The sequence below is a fragment of the Lissotriton vulgaris genome, chromosome 3_1 (assembly GCF_964263255.1).
Source record: "Lissotriton vulgaris chromosome 3_1, aLisVul1.2, whole genome shotgun sequence".
In the NCBI taxonomy this organism is placed as follows: domain Eukaryota; kingdom Metazoa; phylum Chordata; class Amphibia; order Caudata; family Salamandridae; genus Lissotriton; species Lissotriton vulgaris.
This window is the reverse complement of record NC_141689.1, coordinates 307,167,973-307,177,769: the sequence shown is the minus strand read 5'-3', so window position 1 is coordinate 307,177,769 and position 9,797 is coordinate 307,167,973. Positions and strand designations below refer to the sequence as shown.

The window sequence follows — 9,797 nt, the reverse complement described above, 5'->3', positions numbered from 1 at the left end:
ACTTCCTGGTATCTTCATGCGTAAGCATTTTAAACAATGGCTGTCCTTTCACTGGAGTTAGTTGCAGTAAATGTCCAAAAACAATGATGTGTCTGCCTCCAAATAACACATCATAGTCTGTTTTAAGAGTTTCTTGCATTCTTAAATGCACAAACGCAAGCATTACATTTGATACCATGCTTACTTCATCAATGATAAGAAGTTTCATTTTCTTTAGTACTCTTGAAACTTCACAACAAGCTTCTCCAGATAGCTTGTTGTATTGTAATTTGTTATCATGCTCCACTGGCAGCATCAATAGGCGGTGTAAAGTAATTCCTTTAATGTTGTGTACTACCAACCCAGTTGGAGCAGTAACAACACAAGAGAGCGATGACTCCGTTTTTTTCTGCAAATATGTTGCAATCACTTTAATCAGGAAACTTTTCCCAGTTCCTGCTTCTCCACTGACATATAGTCGGATAGGCACAAATGATGTACATGAGCACTCTTTTTTCTCATGTGATAAACCATGCTCAATTTGTTGTGTGACTTGGTCATATATTTGTCCCTGTTCAACGTTTAGTTCTTTTTCCAAATCTTCTAAGTCAACTCCATCCCCCTGAGCTTGTTCCATGGCTCTTTCAACTTCATCCATGGCAGTGGCAGCTTCATTTTATATAATTGGTCCTCCTATTGGATCCTGACTCAATGAAGCAGACCTCTGACTGTCTTGAGAACTGTCTCTAGCAATCTCTGCTGCAATTGTAGCTTCTTGCTGTATTTCCTCGTTCAAAATTTGCAGATAACTTGAAAAAACAGGACATTCTATGGTATCTTTGGTTGCATTGAACAAATCTTCATAAGTAAGAAAATCTCCAAGTAGTTCCTCTTCTCTACGCCAAGGTTTAAAGAGTTGTAAAAGTGCTAAGTTATAAAATTCTCTTTTGTCTGGAGAATCACAACTAAATTTTCGATGATTAATCAAATGACCTTTTCTTTGTTTTACTAAACAGCCTTCACATCCAATTACAGCATATACACCTTTATTGATGTCTTCTGTGATGTTCCTTTTAAAAGTGTAGGTTTGCAGAACTTCATAGAGACAAGAGTTCTCAAGGTGAGTACTTCTATTTGGATAGTATGTATCCAACATGTTTGTCTTAAAAATATCTGTACTGTCTTGTTCTTTCTCCGCCAAATACTCCATTTCTTGTACAGATTTCAAAATTCGGTTTCGTGTTGCGGCAAGACCTAGACTCTCCCAAATGATGGTTCTAGATTTGGCATATAGACTTGCTGATGACAACCGATCAGAACATTCATACGCTCCAATTTCTCGATGCGACAACATCTTTAGACTGTAACTGTATAATTTCTTGCTTAGACTCTTTTCATGTGAAATTTCCTCCCACATTTCCTTCAGTTCCGTTCTTTCTGATTTTGTGATGTAAGACATCACATATCGAGCCACAGCAATAGAGTTGTCAGCCACATATTGAATAGCCATGTTAGCATTCCACATGGACAAAATGACTGGGTTGTAGTCATTTATGTATTTAGATTCCTCATTTCTTTTTAGGTTGTTTGTATTTTTGGGTGATTTCCTTGTCACAGTATGTCGCAGAGAAGACATCAAATTGTTGACTCTTCCTTTCGATGTTACTGGACGTGGAAATGCAAAACGACATTTCGTGTAGAACTTGTCCTTGGATTTGTATTTTCGACGACAGTATTTCCCACAACGATGGGTTTGAAAGCGTAAAACTTACCGTCTTAAATTGTTTTCGTCTGTACTTTTCGGAACAGTACATGTAGAATACTGCTCAATGAAACTCATCACTTTCTCATCTGAATCTGTTCCAAATTTTGGTGCATCTTTAATCCATAGCAGCATATGTATATGAGAAGCACCTCTTGCTTGATACTCCTTTCTCCAAAAGAAATCCAACACCTCTCCAAGCGGAGGATTTTTTTTGTTTGTAATAAAAGACATCATAGCTTCAAACCTATGATTGAAATACCAGCATACATTAACTGGATCCAAAGAGCACAGTTCTCCAGGTGCCTTGTATTCAATATTTTCAATGTTTTAATTTGCCTCTCGTAGAAATTCAAGTAAGTCTTCCCAAGCACACTCAGCACAGCTAAGAGTGAGGAACCATGTAGGAGTTCCTAAGTTTCTTAGCATACATTTCAATTCCCCATGACGACGGTACCAATACTCGTTAGTACCACGCTGACATGCCATGAGATTAATTAGCTGAGATTCCAAAACACTGTCTTGCAGTTTAACTTTATCCATAAAATTCCTTGCCGAAACATTATGTAGATGTGCTCTACTTTTCAGTATATGGTTTACTGCATAGGAAAGTCCAGACAATTCACTCTCAAACAGTAGATGGAACAAATATGGAATGCATTGACAAAACCTTGGATCTTTTGCACATAATCTTGAAGTCCGGTATTCAGATGCAGGAATTTGAACAGGTTGGTCGTCATATCGTCCACCTTCACCTGTTGGAAATAACTGTGGAAAACAACGAGCTTCCAAACTTTCTTCCCATACACTAATGGGACTTCCTTCGGCTTTTTTCATCTGAAACAAGTCAATAGCATTCCCCATTACTTCTTTGGAATGCAATGGATGAACACTATAATGTTCATAAATTTCTTCACTTCTAGAGACATCAACTTTTTCTATTTGCCCAGCAGAGACATCAGTGTCCTCTTCTACAGTTGTTTCTTCTTCTCCCAGATACACATTTCTATAGTACTGATTATTTTTTACCAAATACAACATTGTCTTCTTGACTTTCCTAACATCCACTAGTTCTTGCCAGATTTTCTTAATTTTCATCGGAACACCATCAACTAGAATAACCAGAGGTTCCTCTTCTACTTTTTCAACACCAATCATATCAATATTTTCCTTAAAATCTAGAGGCAAATTAACAACTCTTCCCTTTAATCCTCTTTGTAAATCTGAAGGAGGCAATTTCCCAGTCTTAGGCTCCAAGCGAACAATAGCCTGAAAAGGATGCACACATTGAATCAGAATAGACTCATATGTATTTAAATCCATCAATTCAGAAGGAATGTCTACCAACTCCATATTATTATGAACAGCTCTAGCAGGCATTTTATTTTCATTTAATTTATTATAGCAATATGTACAAATACGTTGATCAGAGCCCAAATCAAAAAAAATTTCAACCAACAAATAAGTAGCAAAATCCTTCCACTCATTATAATTTATCTTTATGGCTGAGATACCCGCCACCCCCTCTCAACACAATCCCCAAGGATGGGAAACCGGAAACGGTTCTGAACTTTTGGAAGGCGGGAGGGAGTGACCCTCCCGGCCGTATTTATTAAAATATGAAACAAAATCAAAACATTAAAATAACAGTTTCATATTATGTACAATTTCATTTCCACATTACGATGTTTGGCTAACCTTAACAGATCTCTAATACAAAGGTTCTCCTAGCCGAACTAACATCCTACAAAACATTTGACTTGAAATTGTACATCCTAACGTTAAGGGCCAACGGCAAGGTCGTAACCGGTGTCAGATCCCTAAACCAGAAATACCACCCTCACTTGTGAGGGGACCAACCGCACAGAGGCGTACCTCAAGTGCATCTACCAATTTCCCTTGAACTTGACGGGGGCCCCAATGAACTCGACACCATTTAACGGTCGTCCGAGGACTCGTGTGAGGTGTCTAAAAGGTAGCGTAAACCCCCTCCCGAACCCCACACAACTTACCCATCTGCCGTCGCAGATGTCCTGGCCCCGGGAAATTCCCCAGGAGGGCCCGTAGCCCCTCCTATCCAGGAAGGGGCCTTGACCACCTTTCCTTTCCTTCCGGCGGCCTATCCTTAGACGGGACCGCCTCCCCGTTGAGGGGCCAATGGCCACCTCCCCCGAGCGCTCCCATCCGTAATGGGTGACGCCCCCCCCATAGGGATCTTCCAATTACTGCTCACCGATCATGACCTTACCGCCCGACAATAAATACGACAAATCTACCTAAATTACTAAATTACAAAAATAATTATAACTTATTACAAGCATGATTACTGATCAACACTAGTGCAAAATACTTTATTTGCAAAACATACTGAAAGTGACCATCTTTATTGCATATTCAAAAATATCACGACAATCATCACAACCTGCAAGAAATAGAGTTACCACATCAAACTTTATTCAAAACAACTAGCTGTCCTCAGGGGCTGGTGGGTGGGTCAAAATTGGCTCTTCGTTCCGACTCGAGCTCACGTGCAGCGGGGAGGTGCAGCTTCAGAGCACAGGAACAAGAGGATGCTTTCTTGGCTTGTTGCTCCTTTTATCCGTCTTCAGGGCGGGCGTAAACCCGCCCCCGCCTGCCTCCGAGGGCGTGGCCGGTCGCGTCAGTGTCTAGGACAACCCACTCCAGGGCGGGAAAAGGCGCGCCCCGGCTACGCCGCTTCGGGCATACCAGCCGAGACTCGCCTCCCGCCCAAGATGGCTTCCCGGGGGGATCGTGGTACTCCACCATACGTTCGGGGGGACCGAATGGTCGCCCCTTTCCATATGGCTGAGATACCCGCCACCCCCTCTCAACACAATCCCCAAGGATGGGAAACCGGAAACGGTTCTGAACTTTTGGAAGGCGGGAGGGAGTGACCCTCCCGGCCGTATTTATTAAAATATGAAACAAAATCAAAACATTAAAATAACAGTTTCATATTATGTACAATTTCATTTCCACATTACGATGTTTGGCTAACCTTAACAGATCTCTAATACAAAGGTTCTCCTAGCCGAACTAACATCCTACAAAACATTTGACTTGAAATTGTACATCCTAACGTTAAGGGCCAACGGCAAGGTCGTAACCGGTGTCAGATCCCTAAACCAGAAATACCACCCTCACTTGTGAGGGGACCAACCGCACAGAGGCGTACCTCAAGTGCATCTACCAATTTCCCTTGAACTTGACGGGGGCCCCAATGAACTCGACGCCATTTAACGGTCGTCCTAGGACTCGTGTGAGGTGTCTAAAAGGTAGCGTAAACCCCCTCCCGAACCCCACACAACTTACCCATCTGCCGTCGCAGATGTCCTGGCCCCGGGAAATTCCCCAGGAGGGCCCGTAGCCCCTCCTATCCAGGAAGGGGCCTTGACCACCTTTCCTTTCCTTCCGGCGGCCTATCCTTAGACGGGACCGCCTCCCCGTTGAGGGGCCAATGGCCACCTCCCCCGAGCGCTCCCATCCGTAATGGGTGACGCCCCCCCCCATAGGGATCTTCCAATTACTGCTCACCGATCATGACCTTACCGCCACAGGCCGGATAGTTGACCGGCTATCCGGACCCCCCACAACCACTCCTGCCTAAAGGTCATGTTATAAACTCTTTAACCAAGCTATGAGGTCTCCTATGAGTAACTCATTCCCCACCCGGGACAAATGAACACCATCCCCCAAATACATACTGTCCCCTTTGATACAACCATGCGAAACAGAATGCAGTGTACTTGAACGAAACAATCTACTCACTTTGTTATTTATTTTCCTTACTGAATGATTCAGAGCAGAAACCGAAATAGCCCCCCGCCACACTTTTCGTGGGATCATATGGGACCATGCAATTGTGCACCCTGGAACTCTTCTTGCCAACCAACTTACTGTGGAAAGCATTGCCTCAAGAAGAAGTCGTCTACCAGTGGCCACCAAATCGTTGCCCCCAAGATGGACTATGATTATAGACGGCGGTGACCTTGTCCGCCCTAACAAACCCTCGAAAAAGGATTGAAACTGGTCAATACAGAGCCCGCCCTTTCCGTAGAAGGACACACTGTACCCGTATTCCCCAGCCACGTGAATCATGTCACCTGCTTTGAATACGTCCGCGGCACGCCTCACGTATGAGTGGCCCACGACCCACACCTCCTTTTTCACAGCCGGTGATGTCTGACCGCTGGTCCCCAGGTGTCGGGTCGACTGCACAGTCCGCCCCGCCTCGTAGGCTTGCGCAACTGAAAACCAAACAAAAACAAGAAGCGTGAGTACATCATAACAGCTTCACAACATGTGCAACCGCACATACCTTTTATAACAATTCGAGGACCAACGCCCCACACGTTTTACTTCTTCTACACTCAGACCCCTGGCTGTAGCCTCTGTAGCAGCCCCTATCCGAAAGGAATGGGTCCCAAACTCGCCGGGGTTCAAGCCCGCGGCAGAAATCGACATCGCAAGCACCCGCTGGAACTGAAACCTCGTCAGTGGGGTGGCGTCAGCGTGTCTCAACAAGTCCCCCCCCATGATGCCACCCTTTGCGCTAAATATTCCTCTACGCAAACCACAGGGCACATGGAAGACCCGGGAATCCTTTGTATGATTATGCAGTCCCCAATCGCACCCTGATCGGTTTTGGACCTAATAAACGAGACAGTCATCGTCTCCCCCTTGACCTGAATGTGCTCTCGGCACAGTCCCCCCATCGTATCCTGCTTGTTCTTCGCCACTAGTTCGCTTACCCGCATAGCACCATGGAATGCTAGCGCAAAAGCGGCTCGGAATAACACTGTTTCATACTGTGATGAACACGTTGCAGGGAGTACGGATAATAACAGGGCCAACCTATCCAGACCTATCGGGTGCCTCTCATCTGCTCTGCGACCCTCAAGGCGTTGCCACCCACGTAGCGCTTTCTGCACCACAAAAGACGCTGTCGGGTCCTGGATCCCATGAGCCCTTGCCATAAAGGAAATAGCGGCCCGATGCCTCTGGGCCGTAGCTACTGATTTGCCTGCCTGATGTAAAGACAGCAAAAATTTTACGACAAGCTCCTCCTGGCCCCAAAGCTTCCCCCTGGCAGAACCCAAAAAGGACCAATAGGAACGGAACGCCCCTTCGTATGCCTTCCTTGTCCTGGGTGCTAAACTCTCTCCCACGAGGTTCTGTAGTTCGGGGCACCGAGAGACCAGAGAGCTTCGGGAAAGGGTGCCGCCACCGGGTCCGCTGTGGGCAGAAAACCCCAAAAGGCCTGCATACGGAAACGAGAAAGCGCATCAGCCGCTTGGTTCAGTACCCCCGGGACATGTCTTGCCCTAAAGAGCACATTCAACTGCATGCACAATAACACAATTTCTTTAAGCAGTCTCAGCATCCATTTGCAACGTGCTGCCTGCCTATTGATACTCTCAACCACGGTCATGTTGTCAGACCAATACACCACAGAGTGATCCCGGAACCCCTCAGGCCAAGTTTTCAGGGCCACCAAAATAGGGAAAAGTTCGAGAAAAGCAATGTTACTCGTCAATCCGCACTTGTGCCACCATGACGGCCATTTTTGAGCCGACCATTGTGTGGCGAATATGGCACCAAAACCTATACTCCCCGCCGAATCTGTCCACAGCCCCAGCTCCTCAGAGGACACCGCCGGTTTGTTCCAGACAATTCGACCATTGAAATCCGCCAGAAATGCCAACCAAATGCGCATGTCCTGGCGAACCTCTGCCGAGAGCCTCGTGCGGTGATGACCCTCCTTCAGGCCGACCATGGCTTGTGCAATTGAGCGGGAAAAGGGGCGGGCCATCGGCATTACTCTCAGGGCAAAATTCAACTGGCCCACCACTTGTTGCAATTGATGCAGTTTTACCTTAGTCTCCCTAATACATGTTTCAAGGGATGCCCTGAATTTCAAAACCTTTTCTCTTGGTAATCGAAAACAACCCTCTACCGAGTCGAGCTCGATCCCCAGAAACTCGAGGGAAGTCGAGGGACCCACGGTCTTACCTGGCGCCAATGGCACACCAAATTGGTTCATTAAGACACAAAATTCATTTACAGCCTGTCCACATTCTGGATCCCCGGCTGCCCCCAGGAACAGAAAGTCATCGAGATAATGCATAACATGTTGAAAACCCGTCTTCTTTGTGAAGACCCATTGCAGAAAACAACTGAACTTTTCAAAATAGGCACAAGATATAGAACATCCCATTGGCATACATCTGTCCATGTAATAGCGACCCTGAAACCTGAAACCAAGGAGACGCTGATCGTCTGGGTGTACCGGGAGCAACCGGAACGCTGACTCGATGTCTGATTTTGCCATCAGCGCCCCGGGCCCCAGGCGATTCAACATGGCGACGGCCTCATCGAAAGATGCGTACCGCACCGAAAACACTTCCGGGTCTATCGCATCATTCACGGAAAGACCACGTGGGGCTGACAAGTTATGTATCAGCCGAAACTCACCGGGTCCTTCTTGGGGACCACCCCTAGAGGGGAACAAACAAAGTTAGCAACCGGTGGCAAATCAAATGGACCGGCGACACGACCTCGAGTCACCTCCTTCCCAATATTTACCTGTACCACCGACGTATTCTGCAAGACCGACAGTTGATTCTTACAGTTTGCTACACCCTGAAAATCCCCCACTGGGATGCGGAAACCATATGAAAACCCGTTTCGCAACACCCCAGCGGAAGCATGATCCGGGTATTTGTTGAGCCAAGGAATCATTGCCATGGTATCGATCGGAGTAGGTAAAGGCGCCCCTCGGACTATTTCAGACCTGTTTGGCGCTTCCCCTACCACCGTTATCACCCGTTTTGGCTCTGCACATGGACTCAGGATGGGATGGCTGCCCACACCCCCCACATTCATGTCTGAACTTGCATGACCCCTGGGGCCTCGTACATTTCCCTCTGTTAAAATTCCAACAAATCCCCCTTTTACCTGCGTTGCCACTCGGCTTCGAGTGGTGCTCGTTACCTGCACCCGTCCGAAAGGGTGTCCCCGAGAATTGGCGGGAATATTCACCCCCGTTACTCCCTGACAATGGCACTTTTAACATTCCTGAACTCTCCATTTTTTGCCATGAAACGGAGTCGTAACAATCCCAAGTCAGAACTGGGTCGTGTTCCTTAGCTTTTCTAAAAATATTGTCATAACAGAACCACTGATTGCCCCCGTACGATACTGAATACTCCATGATACGTGACTGATAAATAGGCAACTCGGTCAGTAACTCGGGCCTGCGCTCGCCCATGATGGAGGTAAAAATGCCCCACGCTCTGCCCCAAGTACCAATGTTTTCATCAACCTTAAAGGCGGCCTTTTTTGCGCGCCAAACACTCGGATGCATGAGCTCCTTTTGGCTCTTAACATGCTCCATCTCGTAATGGTCGGTAAGCAAAGAAAAAATGTTCACATACTTATTCGCCCAAATCTTTTCCTTAATTTCCAGTGGAACATGCTGAGCCACCTTCTCCCTTCGTGAAGGTACAGACCCCTCCCCCGCGATCGGCAATGGCCGCTTACCTGAACCAGATGCTGCATTTGCCGCCGAACTTGGGCCTGTTGCATTTTCCGCCGCCGGAACTGGCGGGGTAACAGAAGATGGTGCCATCGCAGCCTCTCTAGATTCCCGCAGTTGTCTCATTACTGCACGGGCGTCGTCAGCCGTGGTGCCCTCACTATCCTTTCCCAACCACGCTGCCAATTGTGCCGCTAACTCGGGAGGCATATCTTCCCCGGTCACGGGGGTGACCACTACGGGGATCGGATGCCCCTCCTTCGGAACCGGGGTTGGCTCCTCGAGTGGGGTATCGGGAACCGGGGTTTCCCCCCCAAGTGCCCCCCTTTTGGACCTCTTGCCTCTTCCACCAGGGATCACTCCTGGCAAAGCTGGTCCATTGACTCGCTTCGGTCCTCCCTCCCCGTTCTTAGCCGCCATCTGCTTTTTCAAATCGGCTACCTCCTTTATGAGCATGCGGAGCATCTGATCGGTACCGACCCTCTTTCCGACCTTCTT

General features: G+C 47.1%; 1 pseudogene; it reads right to left on the bottom strand.

The window, feature by feature from the left end:
- Nucleotides 1-1,747: 1,747 nt before the first annotated feature.
- Nucleotides 1,748-9,797, bottom strand: part of LOC147726367 (uncharacterized) — an 87,607-nt pseudogene continuing 79,557 nt past the window's right edge.